General features: G+C 39.1%; 2 non-coding genes across 2 annotated transcripts; both read right to left on the reverse strand.

The window, feature by feature from the left end:
* Positions 1–16,133: 16,133 nt before the first annotated feature.
* On the reverse strand, positions 16,134–16,206 carry trnae-uuc (transfer RNA glutamic acid (anticodon UUC)). The gene has a single exon. It is a non-coding gene; the product is annotated as a tRNA-Glu (tRNA).
* Positions 16,207–16,716: 510 nt separating this feature from the next.
* Positions 16,717–16,788, reverse strand: trnah-gug (transfer RNA histidin (anticodon GUG)). Its single transcript has one exon. It is a non-coding gene; the product is annotated as a tRNA-His (tRNA).
* Between the last annotated feature and the right edge of the window lie 418 nt (positions 16,789–17,206).

Here is a 17,206-nt window from a genome sequence, read left to right on the forward strand (position 1 = left end):
GGGTGTGATGTCATTACGTTATACAATGCACTCTATGTAAAACGTTTATAGTGTTAATGTCGGATGTACAGAGCCGATGCTTGTTCAAGTTTATTAATAAATGTTCCAAAGAAGTTGATAATGAGACGTGTAACGTTTTGTTTGTTTTCATACGTGTGTTCAAGCCCATTCAAATCCATTTTAAAACAAATGAGACAAGTCTTTAAAGAGCAAATGGTGGCATATAAAATAAGAGCTGTGTCTGTGCTTATGGTATCTGTCTGCATCTCAGTCTGTCCATAAGCTGAGGTGTTACAAACAGCAGAACTGATTACTGGAAGAGTTTAAGAATGAACAGATATTTAGAGACTTTTCCAAGACAAAATATGAATCAATCCAACTTGAATAAATGCTATTATTTATTGAATAACATTTAATAAAACCAAGGCATTGAGTCTCAATAACTCTCCAGTAAACAGAACCAAATGACCACAACCAGAAATCCAGACATTATTCATGGCACTGAATATACATTTTACAAAAAGCTCTCTTTTCAATATTAATATCATTTATCTTAAATAAAATATCAATTATAATGCAATAAATCGATACAAACATGAAAGAAAGTTTGCAAATAGGAATAAAAAAACGATATAAAATTTTGCACCAATTATAAAAGAGTAAGCCTGAATTAAACAATGGTACATAAACAATCTGAGTCCAAGGAGTGAAAAAAGCAGTATTAGAGATTTTGAGACCAAAACAAACAAAAAGAACAAATAATCACTGAATACAAAACACAACTAGATGAAATATTGAGAAATATACAACGACGACTTTTTCTGGATTCACTGCTATGGCCATGAAACTACAGTCTGAACCTTTTGAGTCAGCAAGTATTCTGTATATTTCTAAGTAATCAGATTTGGGTAAAACAATGGAAAAAGACCAAAAATGACTTTGCTATGGCTTCACAGCTGCAGCTTGAACAGTTCAACAAACAAGTCCAACAAACTCAGCTCCAATAACAAAACTATGAAAGTGCATAGATAACTGTTAACTTTTTTATAAACAGCAGCCAAGATTAAACATCCAGCTTCAGAAGCTTATTCTTCAATGACTGCACTCTTGCAGTACACTGAGAGCCAAGGTGCAGAAATAATGTCTGGGTCACCTCGAAGGTATACTTCTTCAGGTACTCAATGTTAAGTGCATAAATGATACCAAAAAGTAAAGCAAATGCATTTGGCAGGTCATCAACATCATCAAGCACAATTTTCTCTTCCAGCACCACAGCTATACTTCTTGTGTTTGGGTTGGTTATTGCCACATCTTCAACAAAACTGAGGATATCTACTTTGAGTCCCTTAGCGCAGGTTTCCTTCTGGACTGTGTCCTACAGAGACAACAAACTATGGGTCAAAATCAATACAGGACAAAAATAAGAAAAAGAAGAAGTGTCTTGCTCAAGGGTACAATCAAGGAAGTTATGTTTTGTGCTGGGGCTTGAACACACAACCTTCTTATCAGAGACTCAAAGCCATCACTACAGCTAGCTTGCACGGCTTCACTGGAATCTTTAAGTGCCATTAATTCAGTGGGAGAAATAGCTGAATCAATGCAAACTAGTTATGGTGTTGCTCTGGCATGGTTGTAATGGCTCAGTGACAGAAGGCTTGATCAGAAGGTTGTGTTCAAATTCCAGCACACTTCCAAGCAGCATTGGTTGAGTAAGACCCTTATCTTTCAGCTTAGTTGTATCCTACATCAGTCAAATGAGCAAGTGTGCTGGGTTATGTGTCATTTTATGCAACATTAAGATATTACAGCACTTTACTGACGACCCAAATTTGTCAGTCAACTGCTGTAAAATTTAGAGCGTTTTGGTTTCTTATGTTCACTAATCATTAAAATATTTAATACACTTACATTTTTGTTTTAAGGCGAGTCGTTTGGGTTGTAGTCTATACACTCCCAATAGCACATTCTGAATGCCCTTAAAATGCAATTTGAGAAAGGATAGCATTCTCACAAACGTCTCCACAGGCCAGCCATGTTAGACATGACGGATAAGATAAAAAATATTACCAGATACGTTCTCAGTAGATTGTCCTCCTTTTCTCTCAGAAACAAGGGAAGGCCACAAAGTGCTGCAGATTTCCTGTGTGTCAGGATAGCAGTGGTCTAAAACACAAATAGGAAGCAGGAAAAACATGGACAAAGTAAATGGCTTTTACTACAGCTAACATTTGTAGTATGCAGTCATGTTTTTTAAAACCTCACAATTTGAAGTAAACTGATGTTGTTACCCGTTCATCAAGTCTGTCTAGGAGTATTTGAATTTCTCCTCCCAAGGCTCCACTTCTTGATCTATAGAGCTTGATCAATCGTGGTGCAAGTGAGTCCAAGTAACTAAGAAAGATCTGCCTGAGATCAACTCGAGTAACTCTGTAGAATTCTGCATATATCTGCAAAAAATAGAAATAGTTCAAATTCACTACCCTAATGTTATGTTTGGGGATGAAAACATGCACTAAAATAAACTGCTGTAAAAATATATCAGATGATTTTATTTTTTTTCAACTTTTGTTTGCATAAATCTGTTAATCCACCTCAGTTCTGATCAAAACTACTAAATGTTCAAAAACATCCAGGATTTTAACTCTTTAATTGCCAAGTTCATAAATGATGTCACTGATTTGGGAAAAAAAACAATATATAAAGTGATTGTGGACTGGAGATTTTTTTACTTTTTATCACAGTCTTGGACATGTCAAAGATTAGTAACAACATTAGCTCTGATGCATTTTTAGGTTTATTTTGCAGCATTTTTTTTGCATTTTTTCTCCCTAATTTACTGTTGGTGGCTGTTTTTGCCCCATAGACTTCCATTATAACCACATTTTTTGTCTGCACAGCCATGACACTATATAATCATGCATTCTTGATTGCCATCCCCAGTGAAGTCTGGATGTAAAACAGCTCTGAAGTGCACTTGTGGGGTTGTTACATTGTCCTCCACCATGTCTGAAAAGAGTAGGAAGTGTTTTATCAGTTCAATCCAGCAAAGTCTTTTATCGCAATGCTGTCTCCTGTTGTGTTCAGACTATGTGCAGTTGTCGAAGTCCGCCACAGGAGAGAGTAACACACACACGGGTCAGAAAACGGAGCACTGGTCAATCCTGGCAATAGGACAACTTCTAATAGCTGACTTCAGGTGTCTTCTTTTACCTTTTTTCTGAAATAAAATAAAAGAAACAGACTGAAGATGAAATGAAAACATCGAAAGTGGTCTAAAGTTATAAAGAGTCCGTCGGAACACAGTCCATGTAATTGAAACAGTAGGTAAAGCACATTCTCTGGACATCAAATAAACCCAGACACACCTCATATTTCTGCCCTTTTCATCTGACAAAAGGGTATAGATAAATTTTAAGTTAGTTATAGTTATAGTTATTGCTGGTTTATACTGGTTAGTACTGGTTTATACTGGTTTAGGTATTAGAAAAAATTATGGCTGCTTTCTAGATGTGCTAAACAAGTATGTAATTTTCTGCAAACCTGTCCCTGGGTCATAAGCCCAAGAAAAAAACATGATTTTGAACAGTGATCAAAATTAGTGAGAGGCTAATCAACCCACTATAAAATAACTTTTACTGATAGGTGCTGTAAAATATACTCCACTTGTTTGCAGCTGGTGTTTTATTATGTAGTAATAGTTGCAGTGGTCCGGGAAAATACTGGACTAAAACAGAGGGATTTCAGGAGGAAATAATTTATCTGGGTCTGGGATCTTCCGGTGCACAAGTACCTTTATTTGTCTTAAATTATCCTTATCATATTTTTTATTCCCTGCCCTTGAGCATGAAGTTATTTAATTTCTGACCTAAAATGTCAGCAAAATACAACAGGTTTAAGAAATGTATGCCAAATACAGATTTGAAGAATTCTGACTGAACAAAAGTGAAGCAAACAGATTTCTTCAGCAGGGGGTATCTGTCTCGTAAGCTGTTTAGTGAAGAGGAATTCTGCAGTATGATTAATGCTGTCACACCTGACTAATGGTGTCTGAACTCAAGCCACCCTACACTTGGAATAAATGAGGGACGCTGTGTCCACCTGTGTCCAGGGGGTGATGTTTCACAGCGAGGGTCTGAATTCATCTATCTAATAATCCCACTCCTAATCAAACCCAGCCTTAGATATGATTTAAATTATGGTAGAATAACTATGTTACTCATATGGGAAATGTCTCAATCAATAATGCTTTACATTATGGTCCCCTTAAATGATATTATTTAACATTAGTTTACATAAACAAACCATGTATGTCAGTATTAATATACCCCGCCTACTGCTGAACAACAAAAGCTAGATTTCAGTTCACCACCAGGTAAAACAATTAGTTTGACTGAACTCAATAAATTGGTTGCTGCATTTATTGTTGAGGAGATGCAGCCACTCTTCACTGTGAAGGCGCCGACATTTTGTAATATCATCAGCAAAATCAGGGAAATGGACAGGGGCCGTGCTCTCCGATCGCAAAACCTTTTGAAAAAACATTTGCAGATTGATCTAATTTTAGAATGACTTTAGGAAGACTATATTGCACTCTTTAATGTCTTTATTAACTTGGACTGTGAGTTTACTTTGTAATGTAACACATATAGGTTTCTATGTGTATAAAATGAAAAGAGAACGAGTCTACTGGTCAAATTTAAGAAAAAGTATCGCAAAAGTAACGTAACGCATTACTTTTTATAAAAAATAACTAAGTAATGCAATTTGGTACTTTTTTAGGGAGTAACACAATATTGTAACGCATTACTTTTAAAAGTAACTTTCCCCAACACTGAATATAATATAATAACAAATATATAATATATTTGTTATTTTTCACATTTTAGTAAACCATGTAAAGGTTGTGAAATTCTGTAAAAATGATCTGTATATGAGTGAAAAATTCAGTTTGTGTTGCGTTTAAAGGAAACTTTTATACATATACTGATGGCTAAAAATAATCATCATGAGACCGCAATAGGAACAAATATAAACATTTATTTAAGCAAAGTCTATAAGAAGTATACAAATAAGTTTATTTCTAAACAATTCTATATATGTATTTACAATCTATAGGCTATTGATGGGAAAAGGGGGAGTGGGATAGGAACAGAGGGATAGATTAATAAGGGATGATTATTAAGGGATGAGGGATCTTAAATGCTAAGGTTAAGCCCTTCTTCAGGTCCTGGGGTTCACTGTACAAACCTGTAGGAAAGAAAAGAGATTTTTTAAATATTAAGTTGATCAAAAATAGAAATAAAATTATTTCACGTGTGGAGCCTGAGCAATGTAGGAAAAAGAAGTGAGAGAAAAGAAGATGAAATGAAACAGAGGAAGAAAAGATGAAGTGGGTAAGGGGAAAGACATTGCTCAGAGCTCCTCCAAAATGTCCATCATCAGCTGGACGTGCAGCTTGAGGAGTCGCTGAACTGTGGTGGCTAAGGCTGCTGGGTCACTGTAGAGCTCCAGAGGCTGAGTGAAGAGTACTTCAGCAAGCTCTGTAAGGTAATCCTATTGACAAATTCCACACACATCCAACATAGTGTCACTGAGTTTAAGATACAATCCTGAGAATTTGTGGATCGTGGCATCAGAAGATATTCAACACTTACAATAAGCACTGTGAAGTACAGCTCTGCTGCAGGCTCCCACACGTCCACGTCCCACATGCTGAAGAGCGCAAGCAGGCGCTCCAAGAAACCTCCCTTAAACTTTTGGAAAGAAAGACAAGCTTCATTAATGCCATGTCTTATCAGGTTTAAAAAATATGGAAAAAGAAAACCAGATCAAATAGACCATGTTCTGAAACACAAACATTACTTAGAAATCTCCTGATAAGACACTTACTGGCTGAGGTTTTGAGCCATTTATAAAGTAGCTGAAGAAAATCAGCTCAAAAAACATCCAGGAAGTTGTAGTGGTGGTCCTGCACAGAGTAGAAAAGATACAAAAATAAATCAGCTTTACATATTGGAGTCCTGTTTTCTATATTAGCAAAATCTGTTATCTTTAAACATCTGTCATTTCACACAGGCGTTTATTAGCTTACACAGGAGCTGAGCTCTGCTTTAATCGATTCCTGATTGGAAGGCGTCCTCAGGAATCGAATCAGGGTCTCGTAGGCCAACTGCACACCAACTGCATCCTGTTAAAGCAAACGAAAAAATCTCTGTAACTCACTTTGGCTATGGCTGAGAAACTGAAATTATTTCCATCACAAAAATGATACAGTCTTTCATCATTCTGAAGTCACCTGGTTGTTAGCTGCTGCCAGTCGCATGACGATCTTCTTTCCAGCCATGAACAAGAAGTTCTGCTTGTGGATGCTGGCAAGCAGAGTCTGAATATAAGACAGCACACAATATAAAAGTTAAAGCAGAGTGGACTTTACCTGCGCAGTAACAGCAGCTGAATAAAGGTTTTACTCACAGCAAACGCCTCACGAAGCGCGGGCACCTTCAGGCCGATTTCAGTCACCCCTCTGTCTGAAAGATGGCAGCTAAGAAACAAGAGATGTAAATGTTTAGTGTATATTAAACATACAATACACTGTTACATCATTAAAGAGTGAAGAGGATCGTACCAAATAAAGGGCACCTCCAACTCCTCTGGGTTAAGGCGCTCCTCACTCTCCTGCAAGCCAAATCATTAAATCATTAAAACTCACACAGTAAATTTTACAGTATCCGAATCAGGGGAATAGCAGCATATGTAGATACACATCAGGTCTGAAAGTCTGAATTACCTCACAGTCGTTGTGATCATAGTCCCAAGTGGAGGTGAACATCTGTCCATCTTCAGCCACATACAGCAAAGTGCAGGTTACCGTTGTAATGGTTTGCTGTTGAAGAAAAAAAATATCCACACTGAAGACAAATAAAAGCACAACTGACAAAATTCTAAAAGTTACTAACTACAAGATACACTTCATGACAGTGCAATAAATTTACCACAAAATAATGTGGCACGACGAATGATGTCTCCATTCGGTTACAGGAGATGAACTCTGTAACCCTCCCAGATTCAGCCTTAAGAGAACAAATTAAAGTGAACACAATTAGTCACTGCAATTAACAAAAGTTTTGTGTTGCCACAACGAATAATCCCTTACCTGTATGCCAGTGAAACAGTCCTCTATGGAGGACTCATAAGGGAATCCCTGCAAATGACAAAAAGCTGAAACTCAAGATCTATTTCACAAACGTGAGCGTCTAATAATCATCAAGGTCAATTCTCTTCCTCAGAGTAATTAAGTCTGTGATTACCATGTGATTCAAGCTGCTCGTCTTGGTGGATTTAAACCAACAAAGACGGCTCTGTGGGCCCCTTATCATCCCCAGGAAGTATGTTTTCATTTCCACTGACTGAAAATAGAGAAACAAAACTAAACATTAGAACTTGTAAAGACGGGTGTTTGTGTGTTTGTATCTCAGCTGCTGCACTGTAGAATACCTTGAACTGGGAGATGGAGGCCTGTGCAGAGAGGAACTGAATATTACACCAAGCGCTGATCAGCTCACCAGCATCGAGCGGCTGTGAAAAGTAGAGCAGGAAGATCATGAGTGCTTCTGATCACAGCAGTTTCATACTAATATTCTGTCACTTAGAAAAAAACAGAAAAACAGGTGAAGGGTCTTGAGGTTGTTCTGTGGGCAGCAGCTGGATGTTCGGCTCAACAAACTTAAAACACACAAACACAATTAGTCACTGCAGTTCATAACATTTTGTGATGCCACAATGAATAATCCCTTACCTGAATGCCAGTGAAACTCTCCTTATCACTGGTATAATAAGGGAATCCCTGTAAAAGACAATTAGATGAAACTCAAGATCTACAACCACATTTCACAAAAAGTGCTCTTCTAAAAATCATGTCAGTTCAAAAATGTCCATTCTCTTCATCAGAGTAATAAAGACTGTGATTACCTCATGAGTCAAGCAGTGTGTCTCTGTGCTTTCAAACCAGCAGAGCCGACTCTCTGGACCCCTCATCATTCCAATGATGTCTCTGCTTATGTCCACTGGCCAGAAACAGAGAAACAAAACTTAACATTAGATCTTGTAAAGAAGGATGTTTGTGTGTTTGTATCTCAGTTACAGCAGTGTAGAATACCTGGGAGAGGGAGGAGACTACAGACACACACTGAACATCACGGCAGGCACTGTCCGGCTCATCAGCATCGAGCGGCTGTGAAATATAGAGCATGAAGATCATAAGTGCTTCTTATCATATCAGATTTATACTAACATTCTTTACAGTAAAAACAACCTTGTAAAATCCATTGATTGGCTTTAGGAAATAAATGAAGGATTTTCTTACCAGAATGACAGCTGAAGGTTCTTCGTGTGGTTCGGTGGGCAGCAGCTGCAGGATTGGCTCAATGACCTTAACACACACACACACACACACACACACACACACACACACACACACACACACACACACACACAAACAGACTCACACACACAAACACACACACACAAACACACACACACACACTTAGAAAAAAGTGGCCTGTAGGTTTTAAATGAAGTTAAAATATTACTATTTAACTGACACATACCTGGAGGACAGAGGGAGTATCTGCTGATTCCTCCAGCACATCCACAGGCTCTGCAATAGATTATTTTTCTGTGACTCAGAATTATGACTCTTCAATTACACAATATCAAACTTTCCTATTAATGCATAAAAGTTAATAAAGCAGTGAGTTTGATAATTAGTTAACTTGTGAAGAAACAGAAAAATTGTAGCAGTCAGATTGTGTAAATTCACTGTACATGTGACCTGATTAAACTCTCTAAAACCTCCTGCCCCTGTCCACCACCCAAATCTATAAAAAATATTATACTGTATAATTATTAAAACCTTTATACTCACTATGATATTGTGGAAATGAAACGATTAGTGAAGTTCTCTAGGTAGATACCATACACTGCTCAGCCATAACATTATGACCACCTGCCTAATATGCTGTTGGTCCCCTTTGCTGACAAAACAGCCCTGACCTGTCGAGGCATGGACTCCACTAGATCCCTGAAGGTGTGCTGTGGTATCTGGCACCAAGATGTTAGCAGCAGATCCTTTAAGTCCTGTAAGTTGCGAGGTGGGGCCTCCATGGATTGGACTTGTTTGTCCAGCACATCCCACAGATGCTCGATTTGACTGAGATCTGGGAATTTGGAAGCCAAGTCAACACCTCATTCTCATTGTTGTGGTCATCAAACTATTCCTGATCCATTTTTGCTTTGGGGGCACGGTGCATCATCCTGCTAAAAGAGGCCACAGACATCAGGAAATACAGTGATTTACTGTGTATTCGGACACCTTTCTATCAGAACCAGCATTAAATTCTTCAGCAATTTGGGCAACAGTAGCTCGCCTTGTGGATCGGACCACATGGGCCAGCCTTCACTCTCCACGCCCATCAGTGAGCCTTGGCCGCCCATGACCCTGTCACCGGTTCACCACCGCTCCTGCTTTGGACCACGCTTGATAGATACTGACCACTGCAGACCGGGAACATCCCACAAGAGCTGCAGTTTTGGAGATGCTCTGATCCAGTCCCGTGCAGCCATCACCAATTTGTCAAACTCGCGCAAATTCTTTCACTTTCCCATTTTTTCCTGCTTGTAACACGTCAACTATGAGGTCAAAATGGTCACCTACTGGCTAATATATCCCACCCACTAACAGGGGCCATGGTCAGCAGATCATCAGTCTTATTCACTTCACCTGTCGGTGGTCATAATGTTATGACTGATCGGTGTACATCTGTAACCATGCCCTTTAGCGCGAGAGCTGATTAATCAGTAGTCTAAGTATGATTTAGTATAAAACCAGTAGTCAGGGTTGTTAAAAGTGACTTTTTAATGGGGATGAGTATTATATTGTGGAAATGAATGAAATTCTCGTTGGTCAAGCTCATCAACTCGTTCAGGATTTTAGTGTGTAATGTAAAACAACAGCCAAGTTCACTAGCAGCTTAACTAACATTAGGCTAAACATTATATTTATATTATATTTACCGATAAAATGTGTACAACTTACAACAAATAGACATATAGATATAATTAGTCCAACTATTACAGTGTAATTTAAATCGGTAAAAATCGGCTAAAGTCCGCTAGCGCGCTAGCTAGCGGATCACAAGGCTAATCATGATTTAGGGTAAAACCAGTAGTCAGGGTTGTTAAAAGTGACCTACTAACAGGGTCAATATTTCATTGTGGAAATAAAATAAATTCTTGACCAAGCTTAAGGATTTTATTGTGTCATTTAAACCAGTAGCCGAGTTCGATAGCACGATAACTAGTATGATGCTAACTGTGTAAATGAAATGATTAGCGAAGTTCTCTAGGTAGATAACATACATCTGTAACTAAGTCCTTTAGACCTGACTAAATCACTAGTCTAGTCATGATTTAGTGTAAAAAAAAGTACTCAGGGGTGTGAAAAGTCACCTTTTAAATGAGTAAATATTATATTATGGAAATAAACTAAATTCTCGTTACCCGAGCTCATCAACTCGGTTCAGGATTTTAGTGTGTAATTTAAAGCAGCAGCATGTTCACTAGCAGGTGAACTATTATTAGGAGAAATATCATATTCACATTAATATAACCAATAAAGTGTTAAATAATTACAACAAATATACAAGTTCTCTCGGTAGATATGATTAGTCCAAATATTACACTGTCATTGAAATCGCTAAAAATCGGCTAAAGTCCGTTAGCGCGCTAGCTGCTGAATCACAAAGCTAAGCACGATTTATTTTATTAAAACCAGGAGAAGGGGTTGTTAAGAATGGACTTCTAATGGGGTAAATATTTCATTGTGGAAATAAAATAAATTCTTAAACCGAGCTTAATGAATTTTATTGTGTAGTTTAAACCAGTAGCCAGGTTCGCTAGCACGGTAACTAGCATTAGGCTAATTCACGGCAAGATGAGGTGTCTTGTGTGCTACATAACATTAGACTGTAACACTGTCACTTTAACATGATTTATTGTAGAAACAGTGTGGCATTAAAGGATAAAGATCATCCTACCTTGAGGACACTGAGTGTGTTCAGCAGGAGCAAATTATAAAATGTAAAATATATAATTTGTAAATGCATTTTTTACGGACTTCACTTCCTGGTTTCCGTAAGGTTCGGTTTTTCTCGGAGGTTTTCGGTAGATTCCGTAAACAGGAGTTTTTTTTTTTTTTTTTTTTTAAGGTCGTATCGTCTTTAAACTGGTCCTACAGCTTGAATTCTAACTGTACAGCTACATGCTGCCTTAAACTTCAGCTATGCTTCACTCCCGGGGCTTCCCGGACATTTCAGCTTATTATTATGATTATTATTATTATTTATTCATTATTGACTCTTGTTACTAGTTAGTGCTGGTTTATACTAGTTAGTGCTGGTTTATACTGGTTTATACTAGTTAGTGCTGGTTTATATTGGTTTATACTAGTTAGTGCTGTTTTATACTAGTTAGTGTTAGTTTATACTAGTTAGTGCTGTTTTATACTAGTTAGTGTTGGTTTATACTTGTTCTGAAGGTCGCAAGATTTGGATTATCTTTTGGCATTTTTGCTACACCCCTGTTTCGGATTTCTCTGTACTCCACTACTGGATTTGACTCCTACACCGACTCTACAGCGCAGCGATGATGAACTTCGGGGGAGGAGCCGAGCCTCAGCACCCGGATGTGGATCCCGAGCCCGGATGGAGCGGACTGTACGACCCCTGGAACGGTGAGTTACTGAGTTTCCTCTTTTTCACTTAAGTATAAAGTCTTTTAAACACCGCGTTATTACAAAAAACCACAATCAGGAATATCGTTTTATATGATTAGATGGTTTTGAGAAATTCTGTTCGGCTAATCTTTATTCGGCTAATCGCTTTACGTACACGATCAGTATGCTAAAGCTAGCGGACAAAATGGCAGACTCCAGTGAAACGAGCAGGGAAGAAGAAAACAGTGTTGATGTTTTCAGATATGTTAACATCAGCTTTTCATAAAAGTCCCAATGTTTACTTAACGTTTGCTAAAGTTTACTAAGTCAAGCCGAGGAGTATTAGCAAAGATTAGCTAGACGGCTAGTTAGCATGTAGCTAAGTAATTGTTTTTCAGTGTTTATAGTTTTTTTTTTGATGGAGTGTATAGAATGAGTTAAAATACTTACAATAACATGAAGTAACTTATTATTTTAAGGATTTTTCATTGTCCGTGTTTGTCGAGTTGTTAAAGCGGAGAGAGAAAGGGGCTGTGAGGAAAGGCAGCTAGCTGAACAAAACCAATCGGTACAAATAAATGGAGCTAGTGTGGCAATGTAGAGTGCAGCTTAGGCAAAAATATCAAGCTGTTTGTTTCAATTCTGTTCAGCAAGGTTTTGTTTCTAGCTGTCGTGAATAAAATAGTTAGGAGTAGTGTAATTTACGATAAAGGGCGAATTTTTGAGAGGAGACACAATTGGACTCAAAGGGGATGTGAACCACTGGAGTAAGAAAGTGCTAAAGTAATAGACTGTAATAGAAATGTATTTTAATCTGCATTTTTTGGGGGAAGATATTTTTAAGCATTGAAATAAGTGCACAGTGTGACTAACAGTGAAGCCGTGATACTGGAAGAGCCCTGTATAACACCTATAAATGCAGCTAAAATGTAAATACTGAGTTTTTAATGCAGTGTTATAGGAAGATTACAGTAATATAACTTGTGTAAATACTTCTTGTTTTGATAGTGAGGCTTTCCTGCTGTATAAAACATACACAGTGCTATTAAAATAAAACCCCATCCCCTGTGAGGAGGCCACCACTTTCAGGGAGTCCACAGCCTTCAACAGTTCCTTTGCCCCAGCCTTATTTCAATATCGACATCCACAACATTGTGGCTGGTATGTACTATGCTCCTGCCACAATGATAACTCCTGTCCCACGCCAGGGCATAAGGAGGAGGCGGGACGAAGAGGATGGCAATCAAGAAGCCCCTCTGAGTAGACGGCAGCGTGTGGATCCTGATGGGGAGGTGGAGTTCCATCAGGATGCCTGGACTTGAGGATTTAGAGAGTTTAATCAGTCACATGTACAGTGAATTTACACAAGCTACTAATGCTACAATTAGTCTGTTTCTTCACAAATTAACTAGCTAACTAACTCACAGGTTTATTAACTTTTAAGCATTAGAAAGAAAGGAGAGAAAAATTTACAAGGGCTCTCTCTCTACTACCTTATAAATTTGGCCATTTTAATGTTTTACATTTAACAAAAAATAATAGTTGTAATTAAACTTACATGAAACTAATTTATTGCAGAAGCTGTGGATTTGCTGAGAGAATCGTCAGATACTCCCTCAGTCCCTCCAGGGTATGTGTCAGTAAAATATTTTAACTACATTTGAAACGTGTAGGCTGCTTTTGTGTGTGTGTGTGTGTGTGTGTGTGTGTCTTAAGGTTGTTGAGCCAATCCTGCCGCAGCTACCCACAGAAACTCACTCCACATCTTCAGCTGTTGTTCTGGTAACCAAACCTGTCATTTATTTACTAAATCTGATCTCTGGATTTTCCAAGTGACAGAATGTTTGAAAGTGTTAGTGTGAAACTGCTATGATAAAAAACACTGATGATCCTCATCTTCTACTTTTCACAGCCCCTCAGTGCTGGTGAGCTGAACAGCACCTGCTGTAATGTTGAGTACAACACTGCAGACTCCTCCAACTCCCAGTCTGGGGTATTGTACAGTGCTGCAGCTGAGATACAAACACACACACATCCTTCTTTACAAGTTCTAATGTTTAGTTTCTCTATTTCTAGGCAGTGGACGTTAAGGGATACTTCCTCGGGATGATAAGGGGTCCTGAGAGTGGATTTGCTGGTTTAAAACCACCAAGACGCGCTACTTCGACCAGCTGGTAATCACCATCTTTGTTACTCTGATGAAGAGAATTGATATTAATGATTATTAGATGAACACTTTTGAGAAGTAGATCTTGAGTTTCAGCTAATTGTCATTTGCAGGGATTCCCTTATCAGACCACCATCGAGGACCATTTCACTGTCATACAGGTGAGGGATTATCTGTTGTGGCGTCACAAAACTTTTGTTAGTTGCAGTGACTAATTGTGTTCACTTCAAATTGTTCTCTTAAGGCTGAATATGGGAAGGTTACAGAGCTCCTTTCCTGTAACCGGGTGGAAACCATCATGGAGCCACTTGAGGATTATGTGGTAAATTTATTGCAATGTCATGAAGTCTTTATTGTAGATAGTAACTCTTGGAATTTTGTACACATAAGGGTCTGCAGTGTTCATTTATATATATTTTTTAATTTAACAGCAAACCTTTAAAAAGGTGTCCTGCACGTTCCTGCATGTGGCTAAAGATGGTCAGGTGAACACCTCCACCTGGGAGCAGGAGCAGGTTGACTCTCCCCACAGTGATTCAGAGGAACAGTACGACTCTGAGGTAATTCTGTGTTTCAGACCTGATGTGTATCTACAGATGCTGCTATTCCCCTGAATGGGAGGCTGTAACATTTACTATGTGAGTTTTAATGATTTATTGCTAATGTGTCTTGCAGGAGAGTGAGGAGAGCCTTAGCCAAGAGGAGATGGAGGTGCCCTTTACTTGGTACGCTTCTCTTCACAGTTTAATGGTATAAAGGAGTAATGTATGTTTAATACACTAAGCATGTAAATCTTTTGTTTCTTAGGGACCATCTTACAGAGAGAGGGGTAACTGATATCGGCCTGAAGCTGCATGCTCTCCGTGAGGCGTTCGCTGTGAGTAAAACCTTTGTTTAGCTGCTGTTTTTGCTCAGGGGAAGTTCACTCTGCTTTAGCTTATATTATGTGCTGTCTTATATTCAGATTCATCTTACCTGCATCCACAATCAACGTCTTGTTCGTTATGGGGAAGAAGATTGTGATGCGTCTGGCAGCAGTTAACAACCAGGTGACTTCAGAATGATGATGGACTGTTTCCTTGTGCAAAATACTTTCAGTTACTGGGCTTGAAAATGATGTAGTTGTCAAACAAATGTGGTAATGAGTAATTAAGGAATAATAATTAAAATAACAAGCATCAAAAGCTAATTTTATAACAATCACAGCCTGCTAAAAAAGGACATTCTTATTCTAATAGTAATTAGTATAAATAGTAGCTGCAAATAATATTGTTGTAAATAAACTTATAGTTGTATAGTGTTTATATAGTTTACTTTAATAAATGTTTTCATTTGCTCCTATTACCGTCTCATTCTGATTATTTTTAGTCATCAGTATGTCTACTGTATAACTGCAATAGTGTGAATGAGAGTACATTCCTACACACCATAAAGTCTGATCATCTTTATTTGCACTGACCTTCATCAGTGATGCTGCCACTGCTGGAGCCACCACTACTTTTAGAACATGGTTGGGAAGAAGCAGAAGACAGGGTTTCACCAATTAGAGGCTTAGGAGTTGGGGATGGCGATGGAGTCAGGGTAGGGGATGTACTCTTAGATGTGGAGGAATTCCCAGACTGAGGTCTCTTTTTCAGATCAACCGTCTGTGGAGATTGTAGGCTAGTGTTAGGTTAGATTGATGGATGACACTGTAATTATGCGAATACATTTGACTTGAATGACACATCATTAGCGCGCAAGATCCATCGATTGCCGTGGGCGGGCCATTGTTGCGATTAGCGGAGAACGATAAAATTGCGAGAGATTCGATTGGCTCGCTATGGGCGCGGCCATCATTGTCTGTCCATCTTTTCAGCGCAGGGATTGGGGACGAAAGATGTAACGGGCCGATGTGATTGGGCGAGAAAGATTTCCCGGGTGAGCTGTGATTGGCCGGCTGACCCAGACTATCGTTCTTCAGGTAGCACCACTGGCCCATGGGAGCCTTAGGGGGAGCCTACAAATAAATAAGTGATGACAAATCAGTTATGTAATGTTTTGTGCAGTGAATCGAAATGAACACAACACCAACATGCTGCTGGCTGCAATCAGTGATCGTTTTTGGTTTCCGTTGAGGAAGCGTTCCCAGCCGTTATTAACTCAGCGATTTGGTGAACTCCTTGCCAGTTCTGCGGGCAATCCAATAAAGTCACGTTCCCATACTGGGAGTCAAACCCTGGGCCACCTGGTTGAAAACCAGGAATCCTGACCGCTAGACCATATGGGAGGGCGCCCCAGGAGAGTTGAGATCAGCATTTTACTCGACCACCAAGCAGTTTGAGCTCCAGCGCGGTATCATCCAGAGCTTTGTATGGGAACCTTGCATTGCAGAGCACAAAATCGGCCAGCACTGACCGAATATCCAGCTACTCGAGCTGTCACTCCAGCGGAAAATCAGCTGCTAGACAGAGCGTGGGCTGGTGTTCCTGGTGCAGAAAACCAGCGTAACTCCCAGTACAGGACTCTCCGCATTTCAGGGATTGTGGGAGGTGTTACTCTGCCAGCAATTCGGCAGCTGGAGTTTGTGGCACACCTCTGGGCTCTTAAAAGGCAGCCGAGCCAGCCAGGAGTCGAACCTAGAATTTTCTGATCCGTAGTCAGACGCATTATCCATTGCGCCACTGGCCCATGTGAGTTTTAAGGGGAGCGGGGTCCTACCTTTTTATGCTTTTCAAGTGACAAACAGCCAGCGGTCAAAAGCCATGCCTAGCGTTCAACGGTGATGTGGAAAAGCCAATGCCGTGACCCGGATTCGAACCGGGGTTGCTGCGGCCACAACGCAGAGTACTAACCACTATACGATCACGGCATCCCATGCACCTGGGCCGGCGGGTAAAAGGAGCTGCTACATGTTGTGATATGCGTTCTGGAGCCCCTCTGGCCTGTGTATACATAATTTATATTAATGTTTTGTTTGCTGATGTAAACGATTGTGATTATATTTAGTTAGTTAGTTAGTCTCTAAACTCAAATTCAGTTTCTTCTGTACATATTTGACATACACTATTTTTTGGTTTGTATAACTGTATATATATAATCAGAAAGAGGACATTCTTTAAAAAAGAGAGATTTGATTTGAAACCTGAACTGCTATCAGGTCCATGCTGAACACCTTCTGACCAATCCAAATCAAGTATAAATTTTAATCTCAATACTGCACATAATTATCAAATAAAAGTCTATCCAGCTGTTATGCAAAAGTCTGAAATAATGTTTCTCTTAAGTGT

This window comes from Hemibagrus wyckioides, unplaced genomic scaffold (genome assembly GCF_019097595.1).
Source record: "Hemibagrus wyckioides isolate EC202008001 unplaced genomic scaffold, SWU_Hwy_1.0 Contig19, whole genome shotgun sequence".
NCBI classification, from domain to species: Eukaryota; Metazoa; Chordata; class Actinopteri; order Siluriformes; family Bagridae; genus Hemibagrus; species Hemibagrus wyckioides.